This window comes from Capra hircus, chromosome 7, assembly GCF_001704415.2.
Source record: "Capra hircus breed San Clemente chromosome 7, ASM170441v1, whole genome shotgun sequence".
NCBI classification, from domain to species: domain Eukaryota; kingdom Metazoa; phylum Chordata; class Mammalia; order Artiodactyla; family Bovidae; genus Capra; species Capra hircus.
The window spans coordinates 10402295-10415333 of record NC_030814.1 but is presented as its reverse complement, the minus strand read 5'-3'; the positions used below and the strand labels follow the sequence as shown (position 1 = coordinate 10415333).

The 13039-nt window shown below is 39.6% G+C and overlaps 1 long non-coding RNA gene across 1 annotated transcript in view; it reads right to left on the bottom strand.

The window, feature by feature from the left end:
- LOC108636451 overlaps nucleotides 1497–13039 on the bottom strand; it is an 85172-nt gene continuing 73629 nt past the window's right edge. Inside the window, exon 3 of the long non-coding RNA XR_001918397.1 lies at nucleotides 1497–1610. This is a non-coding gene — a long non-coding RNA (uncharacterized LOC108636451). The remainder of the gene's footprint in view (nucleotides 1611–13039) is intronic.

Here is a 13039-nt window from a genome sequence, read left to right as displayed (position 1 = left end):
ACACATAAAAAAAAAAGCAAACTTTTTAATCCCACAGTACAATATCTTGGAAAATACAGTATACCATACAACAGCTGGCACACAGGACAGGCATTGAGCGAACAGGAAAGAAGAGTTACTGATGGAGGAGGTCGGGGGGTGGGTGGGAGAAGGCAGAACCAAAAGATGCTGAGAAACAGGGGATGAACAGCAAGCTGCAACTTTATTCATGCCTAATGTTGATGGTACAGATTCTGGTTCCTTGCTGGATTCAACTCTGTCTACCCTCTTGAAAAAATATCCAGTGATGTCTGGGTCAGTTCAGTTCAGTTGCTCAGTCGTGTCCGACTCTTTGTGACCCCATGGACTGCAGGACACCAGGCCTCCCTGTCCATCACCAACTCCCGGAGTTTACCCAAACTCATCTCCATCTAGTCAGTAATGCCATCCAATCATCTTATCCTTTGTCGTTCCCTTCTCCTCCTGCCCTCAATCTTCCCAGCATCAGAGTCTTTTCAAATGAGTCAAGTCTTCACATGAGGTGGCCAAAGTATTGGAGTTTCCGCTTCAACATCAGTCCTTCCAATGAACACCCAGGACTGATCTCCTTTAGGATGGACTGGTTGGATCTCCTTGCAATTCAAGGGACTCTCAAGAGTCTTCTCCAACGCCACAAAAGCATCAATTCTTCGGCTATTTTTTGGCTTTATTTTTTTATGTGTTTGCCTTTTATGTAGTAGTTGTGTTGAAAGTATTATAAACCTTTTACAGTACAATACTATATAGCCAATCAATTCAAAAGCATCAATTCTTTGGCACTCAGCTTTCTTTAGAGTCCAACTCTCATGTCCATACATGACTACTGGAAAAACCATAACATTTACTAGATGAAACTTTGTTGTCAAAGTAATGTCTCTGCTTTTTAATATGCTGTCTAGGTAGACATGTATGATGTCTGGGTAGAATCTTTTTTCTCACCACAAATGACAAGGTAGCACTGGACTACATTCTCAAAGGCTGCCGCAACCTTCGTGTACCACTCTAGGTTAAGGTCCTGTGTCTCAAAAACTAACAGTTCAGTCAGTTCAGTTCAGTCGCTCAGTCATGTCCGACTCTTTGCGACCCCGTGAATTGCAGGATGCCAGGCCTCCCTGTCCATTACCAACTCCTGGAGTTCACTCAGACTCACGTCCATCGAGTCGGTGATGCCAAACTAACAGAGCCTCCTCAAATCAAGCACTTCCTCAAAATTAGCCAAAAAATCAGACAGTTTTAGACTAATGAGGAGTTTCATGCAGACCTGAGCAGACGTTTTGAGAATATAACTGGAGCAAATAAAAGGGAATACAGCCTTGGCATGGCTAAGCATGGCTGAGTGAAGACAGCTGATGAAAAGGGAAGGTAAAATTAATTATGGTATTTATTGGAATAAAAAATATTGCTACAGTTAAGGTGGTGCAAAGACAGGTTGGGATTTTGTCTTGAATCTCTTCAGGTTTTCAGTTACTTCTTCCTCTCATCTCTCTTCATCCTTACCTGGGCCTCTTTCTTCATCTATATTCCACGTCTTCATTAGTAAGCTCCTGGTGTTACACAGCAAGATCAGTGAAGCCATCCTCTTGCAGATGTAGCTTGAAATAAGGATAGTGTACTTGAGTACTCTATACACTACTCTATGGTACACAAAAGCACAACCACTTGTGGAGGAGGCACGCACGCAACAGTGTAAAAAGTGAAAGTTAAGCGGCTCAGTTGTGTCCGACTCTTTGCAGCCCCATGGACTGTAGCCCACCAGCCTCCTCCGTCCATGGCATTTTCCAGGCAAGAGTACTGGAGTGGATTGCCATTTCCATCTCCAGGGGCTCTTCCTGACCCAGGGATTGAACCCAGGTGTCCTGCATTGCGGGCAGACGCTTTACTGTCTGAGCCACCAGGGAATCCTGACAGGGTACACCAGACATTCGAACTAACTTACATGATTAGATGTGTGAACACATCTTCCCATCTTTGAAAGTTTGAAACTTGAAGGTTGGCATGTAGGGGGTTTACTGTATATTGTTACAACTGTTGTATGAATAGCCTTTTGCTGTAAGAACTTCAATAATCAGTATGAGAATATTTCCTTATAAATTAACCTCATCTGTATGCTTTTTTCCCCTTCAAACTTTCAGACATTTTTAAGACATTAATAATCATCTTATTATTTATATATTCAGAACATTCTTGAATATCCTCTTCAGTTAGAGAAATGAACAGTTTCTGTGAGGTGATAGATTCAGCAATTACTTTACCCTTTTTGATTTCAAAAATTCGTGCGATAAATTCAATGGAAACCTCACTCTTAGGCGATGCTTTAAACTGGCTTAAACCTTGGTTATAAGGAGAAAAATTATGACTGAAAATTCATAAATGAGTGAATGAAATTAGAGAATGAAGAACTCATACATAGAGCCAAATATTAGGCTACCTTTTCTCTGAGATTTGTGAAGTGCTCATCATTTCAGATATTTAGAGCTCTAGTATGTGAAAACCAAAACTGTTCTTTTTTTCAGAGTGAAACATAATGCTATTAAAGAAGTAATCAGAAATTTATAGAAAGTATGGCCATTTTGAGTAAAGTAGAAATATTTTGCTTTTAAGCAAACGTCAAGGGAAAGTGAGGTGTATATTTTTCAAAGCAATGGCTGATTATTTGCTTAATGCAAACTGCATTATAGTTTTTGTCATTTAACCTCCCTTTTATCCCACTTAGGATGAATAGGAGGACTATTCCGACTGACATCCTCGTCTTAATTTTAGGTTTTTGGCCACCTCATGTGAAGAGTTGACTCATTGGAAAAAAACTGATGCTGGGAGGGATTGAGGGCAGGAGGAGAAGGGGACAACAGAGGATGAGATGGCTGGATGGCATCACCGACTCGATGAGCATGAGTTTGAGCGAACTCCAGAAGTTGGTGAGGGACAGGGAGGCTTGGTGTGCTGTGATTCGTGGGGTCGCAAAGAGTCGGACACGACTGAGCGACTGAACTGAACTGAACTGAACCTATTTAGAGGACGTATCTGTTCCAAATAGCCCTCAATAAAATCACAGCATTTCACCTATTTAGCTATTATAAAACTAGAAAACTTTCTTTGATTATACTAAAATATAAGCTAAGTTATAGTGATAGGAATATTTTCACAGTTAAGCCTGTTTTATACCTGTTATATTAAAAAGGAATCCATCTTTCTATCCAGAATAAATATAGTAATTAATTAAAAGATTGTCATTTTGTCAAAGCTATTAATAAATATTAAGATTTTAAGGGGAAAATTTGCAGGCATGCCATTCTAACACCGATATGAAGCCACCCCTGGCAAATATTTTTAATACTTAAAATAGTAGAATTTTTTGTTTGTTTTTTTGTAGTTTAATATTATGAAAATATATATCCAAGAATTATAAAACAAGTCATGGTTATAAGGGTGTGATTAGTGTGATTAAAGTGTCACTAATATCTGCAGCACTGAACATGAAAATCTGATCCTTTTTGTATATATTATGCAGAAATAAATTCTAAGGATGATCCAAACAATTATTAGCAAAAACACATTTCAAAGACAGCCCTGCCACCTTCTGTTCTTAATGTTTCTTATCTGGTTTTAAAGTCAAAGCAGTAGTATTAAATCACTAATTTAAGCACATTACAGGATTAATAGCTTAACCAATGGCTTTACTTCCAGAAGAACATTAACCCTAATATTCATTAATTCAGCCATGCAGAACCATTTATTTCATTAGTCAATTCTAATACTTTTCAAAAAGTGCACTTATGGATTACACAGCATACTTCTTAGAGTCTGCATGTGTGTGTTTATTATGTTATTGAGTCATTTAAATATTTGATTTCTTAAGCTTTGCTTTTTACAGTATATGTAAGCTATGACTGGAAATGGAATTCCTATCATATGAGATACAGTTTCAGGAAATTGAGTTTGTAGAGGGCACTGTGAGTCTGGATGCAACAGAGAATGATAGTTGAACATTTTAGACCTTGGCGAATTCTCTTCCATTTTTAAAAAACTATTTCTTCTGCTGCATTCTCTGCTTTTCCTCTGGGAATCTGATTTCACAGAATTCAGATCATGTAATATTATCACACAGATCTCAGGTGTTCTGCACAGGTATACCTCGCTGCTTTTCCCTTTATTGTGCTTACAGATATTGCGCTTTTTGCAAATCGAAGGTTTATGGAAACCCTTGCATTGAGGAGGTCTATTTTGCTAAGAGCTTTTATTCTCACTTTGTGTTCTCTGTGTCACACTTTTGTTATACTCACACTCTTTCAAGCTTTTCTTTGTTATTATCTTTGTTACCGTGTTCTGTGATCTGGGATCTTTGATGTTACCATTGCAACAAGATTACATCTTACTGAAAGCTCAGATTGTGATCAACATTTTTTACCAATAAAGTATTTTTTTTTAATTAAGGAATTTACCTTATTTTTTAGACATAAACAATTGCACACTTAATAGGCTACAGTATATTAAATATAAAGAAGTAGGAAATCAAGAGATACCTGGAATAAGAGGGAGGTTTGGCCTTGGAGTACAAAATGAAGCAGGGCAAAGGGAAACAGAGTTTTGCCAAGAGAATGCACTGGTTATAGCAAACACCCTTTTCCACCAACCCAAGAGGCTCCTGGACACATGGACATCAGATGGTCAATATTGAAATCAGATTGATTATATGCTTTATAACCAATATGGAGACGCTCTGTGTGCTGTGCTGTGTCAAGTCACCTTAGTTGTGTATGACACTTTGCGACCCCACACACTGTAGCCTGCCAGGCTCCTTTGTCAATGGAGATCTCTAGATCGGAATACTGGATTGGGTAGCCATTACTTTCTCCAGGAAAAGTTCTATACAGTGAATAAAAACAAGACCTGGAGCTAACTGTGGCTTATCTCATGACCACCTTATTGCAAAATTCGGACTTAAATTGAAGAAAGTAGGCAAAACCACTAGGCCATTTAGGTATGACCCAAATAAAATCCCTTATGAGTGTACAATGGAGGTGATGAATAGATTCAAGGGATTAGATCTAGTAAACAGAATGCCTGAAGAGTTAGGAATGGAAGTTCCTAACACTCTACAGGAGGTGTTGACCAAAACTGCCCCAAAGAAAAAGAAATGGAAGAAGGCAAAATGGTTGCCTGAGAATGCCTTACAAATAGCTGTGAAAAGAAGGAAACAAAAGGCAAGAGGGGAAGGAAAAGATATCCAACGGTATGCAGAGTTCTAGGGAAGAGCAAGGAGATATAAGAAGGCCTTCTTAAATGAATTAATGCAAAGAAATAGAAGAAAAGAGTAGAATGGTAACACTAGAGATCTCTTCAGAAAAATTGGAGATATCAAGGGAGCATTTCATACAAGGATAGGCATTATAAAGGACAGAAATGATAAAGACCTAATAGAAACTGAAGAGATTAAGAAGAGGTAGCAAGAATACACAAATGAACTGTACACAAAAGGCTTTATGACCCAAGCAACCACGATGATGCGGTCACTTACCTGGAGCCAATATCCTTGAGTCCAAATTCCAGTGGGCCTTTGGAAGCAGTACTTCCAAAAAAGCTAGTGGACATGATTGAATTACAGCTGAGCTACTTAAAATCCTAGAAAATGATGGTGTTAAAGTGCTGTATTTGATATGCCAGCAAATTTGGAAAACTCAGCAGTTGCCACAGGATGGGAAAACATCATTTTTTATTCCAAAGAAGGGCAATGCCCATCAAAACAAGACCCAGTTTCCCTCTCAGTCAGTCTCTCCCATAAGGAAGCTTGCATAAGCCTCTCTCGGCCTTTTGGCTGAGATCGCAAACGGTAAAGCGTCTGTCTATGATGTGGGAGACTCAAGTTCAATCCCTGGGTCGGGAAGATTCCTTGCAGAAGGAAATGGCAATCCACTCCAGTACTATTGCCTGGAAAATCCCATGAACAGAGGAGCCTGGTAGGCTACAGTCCATGGTGTCACAAAGAGTCAGACATGACTGAGGGACTTCATGTTCACGTTCAGACAGAACAAAAACTACAATCACAGAAAATTAAGCAAACTGATCACATGGACCACAGTGTTGTTTAACTAAATGAAACTGAGCCATGCTGTGTAGACCCACCCAAGACAGGTGGGTCATGGTGGAGAATTCTGAAAAAACATGGTCCATTGGAGAATGGAATAGCAAACCACTTCAGTACTCTTGCTTCCAGAACCTCATGAAAAGTATGAAGAGGCAAAAATATATGACACTGAAAGAAGAACTCCCCAGGTTGGTAGGTGCCCAGTAAGTTACTGCAGAAGAGTGGAGAAATAACTCCAGAAAGAATGAAGAGATGGAGTCAAAGCAAAAACAACACCCAGTTGTGGATATAACTGGTGATCGAAAAAGTTTGATGGTGTAAAGAACAATATTGCATAGGAACCTGGAATGTTAGGCCCATGAATCAAGGCAAATTGGAAGTGGTCAAACAGGAGATGGCAAGAGTGAACACTGACATTTTAGGCACCAGTAAACTAAAATGGACTGAAATAAGCAAATTGAATTCAGATGACGATTACATCTATGACCGTGGGAAAGAATCCCGTAGAAGAAATGTATTGTTTTTAATGGCTGAGCAGAGTAACCTTCATAGTCAACAACAGTCTGAAATGCAGTACTTGGGCGCAATCTCAAAAATGACTTAATGATCTCTATTTGTTTCCAAGGCAAACCACTCAATATCAGAGTAATCCAAGTCTATGCCCTGACCAGTAATGCCAAAGAAACTGAAGCTGAACGGTTCTATGATGACCTACAAGACCTTCTAGAACTAGCAACAATAAAAGAGATGTACTTTTCATCATAGAGGACTCAAATGCAAACATAGGAAATCAAGAGAAACCAGGAATAACAAGCAAGGTTGGCCTTGGAGTACAAAATGAAACAGGGAAATGGCTAACAGAGTTTTGCCAAGAGAATGCAATGGTCATAACGAACATCCTCTTCCAACAACACAATAGACGACTCTGCACATGACCATACCAGATGGTCACTATCAAAATCGTATTGATTATATTGTGTGCAGCAGAAGATGGAGAAGTTTTATACAGTCATCAAAAATGAGATACAGAGCTGACTGTGGATAAGATCATGAACTCTATATTGCCAAATTCAGACTTAATTGAGGAAACTAGGAAAACCACTAAGCCATTCAATCAGTTCAGTTCAGTTGCTCAGTCGTGTCTGACTCTTTGCGACCCCATGAACTGCAGCACGCCAGACCTCCCTGTCCATCAATAACTCCCAGAATCCACTCAAATCCATGTCCATTGAGTCGGTGATGCCATCCAGCCATCTCATCCTCTGTCATCCCCTTTTCCTGCTGCCTTCAATCTTTCCCAGCATCAGGGTCTTTTCAAATGAGTCAGCTCTTTGCATCAGGTGGCCAAAGTATTAGAGTTTCAGCTTCAACATCAGTCCTTCCAATGAATACCCAGGATTGATCTCCTTTAGGATGGACTGGTTGGATCTCCTTGCAGTCCAAGGGACTCTCAAGAGTCTTCTCCAACACCACACTTCAAAAGCATCAATTCTTTGGCACTCAAGCTTTCTTTATAGTCCAACTTTCACATCCATACATGACTATTGGAAAAACCATAGCCTTGACTAGACAGACCTTTGTTGGCAAAGTAATGTCTTTGTTTTTTAATATGTTGTCTATGTTGGTCATAATTTTTGTTTCAAGGAGTAACTGTCTTTTAATTTCATGGCTGCAATCAACATTTGCAGTGATTTTGGAGCCACCCCCCCAAATAAAGTCAGACACTCTTTCCACTGTTTCGCCATCTATTTCCCATGAAGTGATGGGACCAGATGCCATGATCTCCATTTTCTGAATGTTGAGGTTTAAGCCAACTTTTTCACTCTCCACTTTCTCTTTCACCAAGAGGCTCGTTAGTACTTCTTTGCTTTCTGCCATAAGGGTGGTGTCATCTGCATATCTGAGGTTATTGATATTTCTTCTGGCACTCTTGATTCCAGCTTGTGCTTCCTCCAGCCCAGCGTTTCTCATGATGTACTCTGCATATAAGTTAAATAAGCAGGGTGATAATATACAGCCTTTACATACTCCTTTTCCTATTTGGAACCAGTCTGTTGTTCCATGTCCAGTTCTAACTGTTGCTTCCTGACCTGCATACAGGTTTCTGAAGAGGCAGGTCAGGTGGTCTGGTATTCCCATTTCTTTCAGAATTTTCCACAGTTTATTGTGAAGGCCATTCAGGTGTGACCTAAATCAAATCCCTTACAATTATGCAGTAGAAGTGACAAATAGATTCAAGGGATTAGATCTGATAGAAAGAGTGCCTGAAGAACTATGAATGGAGCTTCATGATATTGTACAAGAGGCAGTGATAGAGACCATCCCCAAGAAAAAGAAATGCAAAAAGGCAAAACGGTTGTCTGAGGAGGCCATACAAATAGTTGAGAAAAGAAGAGAACCCAATGGCAAAGGAGAAAAGGAAAAATATGCTCATCTGAATGCAAAGTTCCAAAGAATAGCAAGGAGAGATAAGAAAACCTTCCTCAGTGATCAATGCACAAAAATAGAGGAAAACAATAGAATGGGGAAGACTAGAGATCTCTTCAAGAAAATTAGAGATACTAAGCTTCCCTGGTGGCTCAGAGGTTCAAGTGTCTGCCTGCAATGCAGGAGACTTGGGTTCGATCCCTGGGTTGGGAAATCCCCTGGAGAAGGAAATGGCAACCCACTCCAGTATTCTTGCCTGGAGAATCCCATGGATGGAGGAGCCTGGTGGGCTACAGTCCCTGGGGTCACAAAGAGTCAGACATGACTGAGCGACTTCACTTTCACTTTCAAGGGAACAGACTACACAGAAGAACTATACATAAAAGATCTTCATGACCCAGATGATCACGATGGTGTGATCACTTACCTAGAGCCAGACATCCCAGAATGCAAAGTCAAATGGGCTTTAGGAAGCATCACTATAAACAGAGCTAGTGGAGGTGATGGAATTCCAGTTGAGCTCTTTCGAATCCCGAAAGATGATGCTGTGAAAGTGCTGTGCTCAATATGCCAGCAAATTGGGAAAACGCTATAATGGCTACAGGACTGGAAAAGGTCCGTTTTCATTCTAATGTCAAAAAATGCTCAAACTATCGCAAAATTGCACTCATCTCACATGCTAGTAAAGTAATGCTATTCTTTACTCCAATTCTCCAAGAGGCTTCAATAGTACATGAACCGTGAACTTCCAGATAATCAAGCTGGATATAGAAAATGCAGAGGAACAAGAGATCAAATTGCCAACAACGGTTGGATCATCAAAAAAGCAAGGGAGTTCCAGGAAAAACATCTACTCTGCTTTATTGATTATGCCAAAGCCTTCTACTGGTGGATCACAAGAAACTGTGGAAAATCTTCAAGACATAGGAATACCAGACCACCTGAACTGCCTCCTGAGAAGTCTGTATGCAGGTCAAGAAGGAACAAGTAGAACTGGACATGGAAAAACAAACTGGTTCAAATTGAGAAAGGAGTATGTCAAGGATGCATATTGGCACCCTGCTTATTCAACTTTTATGCAGAGTACATCATGTGAAATGCCAGGCTGGATGAAGCATAAGCTGAAATCAAGATTGCTGGGAGAAATATCAATAACCTCAGATATGCAAGTGACACCAACATTTTTTTTTACATTATATATATATATATATATATTTTTTAATTTTAAAATCTTTAATCCTTACATGCGTTCCCAAACATGAACTCCCCTCCCCATAACATCTCTCTGGGTCATCCCCATGCACCAGCCCCAAGCATGCTCATTTTTATGGCAGAAAGCAAAGAACTAAAGAGCCTCTTAATGAAAATCAAAAAGGAGAGTGAAAATTTGGCTTTGTAATTAGCCTCCAATTAAAATAAAATAAATTAATTTAAAAAAGAAAAAAAGAAACAACCTCACCATTCAGAAAACTAACATCATGGCATCTGGTCCCATCACTTCATGGAAAATAGATGGGGAAGCAATAGAAACAGTGAGAGACTATTTCCTTGGGCTCCAAAATCACTGCAGATGGTATCAGCAGCCATGAAATTAAAAGACACTTACTCCTTGGAACAAAAGTTAAGACCAACATAGACAGCATATTAAAAAGCAGAGACATTACTTTGCCAACAAAGGTCCATCTAGTCAAAGCTATGGTTTTCCAGTAGTCATGTGTGGATGTGAGAGTTCTACTGTGAAGAAAGCTGAGTGCAGAAGAATTGATGCTTTTGAACTGTGGTGTTAGAGAAGACTCTTGAGAGTCCCTTGGACTGCAAGGAGATCCAACCAGTCCATCCTAAAGGAGATCAGTCTTGGGTGTTCATTGGAAAGACTGATGTTGAAGCGGAAACTCCAATACTTTGGCCACCTGATGCGAAGAGCTGACTCATTGGAAAAGACCCTGATGCTGAGAAAGATTGAAGGCAGGAAAAGGGGATGACAGAGGATGAGATGGTTGGATGGCATCACTGACTCAATGGACGTGAGTTTGGGTAAGTTCTGGGAGTTGGTGATGGACAGGGAGGCCTGCCGTGTCTGGAGTCCATGGGGTCACAAAGAGTGGGACATGCTGAGTGACTGAACAGTTATTCATCTAAGTAGAATAGAGGGCTTCCCTGCTGGCTCAGAGGGTAAAGCGTCTGCCTGCAATGCACGAGACCAGGGTTCAATCCCTGGGTCGGGAAGATCCCCTGCAGAAGGAAATGGCAACCCACTCCAGTACTCTTGCCTGGAGAAGTCCATGGATGGAGAAGCCTGTAGCCTACAGTCTATGGGCTCACAAAGGATCTGACAGGACTGAGTGACTTCACTTTCTTTCACTTTCATAGAAACACTAATTGGCTACTGATTGTCTTTTGTAGGCTCCCCTAAGATTATATCAAACTTACTTTTAAGAATGTTTTTGGTAAAAAATAGGCAAATTATTATTATTATTATTTTTTGTTTTGTTTTGCTGTGGATAAGGGAGGCCGATGACAGAGTCCTGGAAATGCAACTGAGGCCATTTTGAAGCACTTAAATAAGGAGAGAAAAATCAATGTGATCCAGGCTGTCACAATTCTCTGGATATTTTAGCATCATCAATAGCGGTCTCCTCTGGTCCCTTGTTAAAATACATACATTTAGAGAAACCTTATAAATTATTTTCCAAACCATAAGAATAACATTGAGAACTGTAAATAATTATGCTGGAACAAGATACACAAATTAGAACTGCCCTGGGCAAGCTAGGATTTAGGAACAACTAAATTATCATTTTAGTTCTCATGATATGAATCAGTCTCTCTAGTGCTAAGTGACTTTATGATGATGATTAATACCATTGTGCTTCATTTTAGATATTTACTGTTGTAAATAAAGAGGAAATGCTTGAAGGTGACTACCAGCCAGCAGAAAAGCATTCTTAATTCTGTTTTCATAAAGATAAGGCAGGAAAGGAAAAGCAGAAGTGACAGAAAAAGGGAAAATCTTAAAGTGAGAAGTTTGTTTCAGAAAAGGACAAACTTCCAACCTGGTCAATCTATCTCATATTAAATATAGAGGATCTTGATATCAGTAAGCTCAAGTGTAAATTTTCACTTGTCTGCTAATGATATCAACTGTGAGTCTGAAATAATTAATATTTCAATAATTAAGACAATGAACAATGTAATTAAAATGAAGACAAACATACACATCACATATATATGCTCAAATATTTTGCCATATTGTTGAATTGTATATTGATAAGCACTATTACTAAAATAACCATGAGTTTTAATGACCCACAGGGTTTCAGTTACAGGATAAAGTATAGAAACACACACCACCATTCTTGTACATCCATTTTTCTGGCAAGTAAGGAATCAACAACTCTCTAGGGTCTTATTTCCGTAGGTGACCCAGCAGGTAAGCAGTGAAACCTATGCTAAAAATCCATTTTACCTCAGTCACTGTTCCGTCATGACCTTCTGAGTTACAGCAAGAAATTCCTACAGCTGCTTGCTTTTGGGTTTATATCAAATGCCCAAATAATCACTGCTTAGCTTTAAGGTATTAATTATAAGGGCATCATATTCTTACACATTCAGAGTGCTGAATCAATCCTACATGTTAAGTAGTCCAGATGGAAAAAGAAGACTGTCTAAACTTTGAAAGTGAAGTCGCTCAGTCGTGCCTGACTCTTTGCGACCCCATGGACAGTAGCCTGCACCAAGCTCCTCCGTCCATGGGATTTCCCAGGCAAGAGTACTGGAGTGGGTTGCCATCTCCTTCTCCAGGGAATCTTCCCGACCCAGGGATCGAACCCAGGTCTCCCTCATTGTAGACAGACGCTTTAACCGTCTGAGCCACCAGGGAAGTCCCCTAAACTCTGAAGCAACTTTGTAGGATGGAGTACTGTTGATCAAATCACAAAGGCAGCACAATAAATGGTGAAGAAAAGACCTTATTCCTAGCCTTGAGTCTTTCATTAATTAAACAGAAGGTCACCCCAGGGAACTTGCACAAGTGTATGTCATATCTGTGCTTTGGTTTCCTTAAGTGAGCAAAGATGAGATGGATCTCTAAGTTCCTTTCAACTTCAAGAAATTCATCCAAGTGCCTTAGATTAGCTGCCCTTTTTTTTTTTTTTTTTTTTTTTTAAGATATGTTTACACCAGTTGGAAAAGTATGCTCATCCTTGTCATAAGTAGTGTCCATACTACATTCTTTCCAACTGGTTACTAACTAAGAAAATAGGCCTCTCTTTGCAGTCTAAAGCCCCAAACCTCTAGAAAACAAATTGTGTATTTATTTTTGAATACTTCTCTCATAGTTGTGACCAGCCATATTTGCAGTAGTTTCAAATTAGTGGTTTTCTAAATCCTAGGTGCCATGGAAGTATCTAAGGCCACTGTGAAGGGTCATGTGACCCACCTCCTATATTCACATAACATATACCATAAACTTTCTCAAAGTGTGTGTGTGGTTTTTTTTTTTTTTTTTTGGTG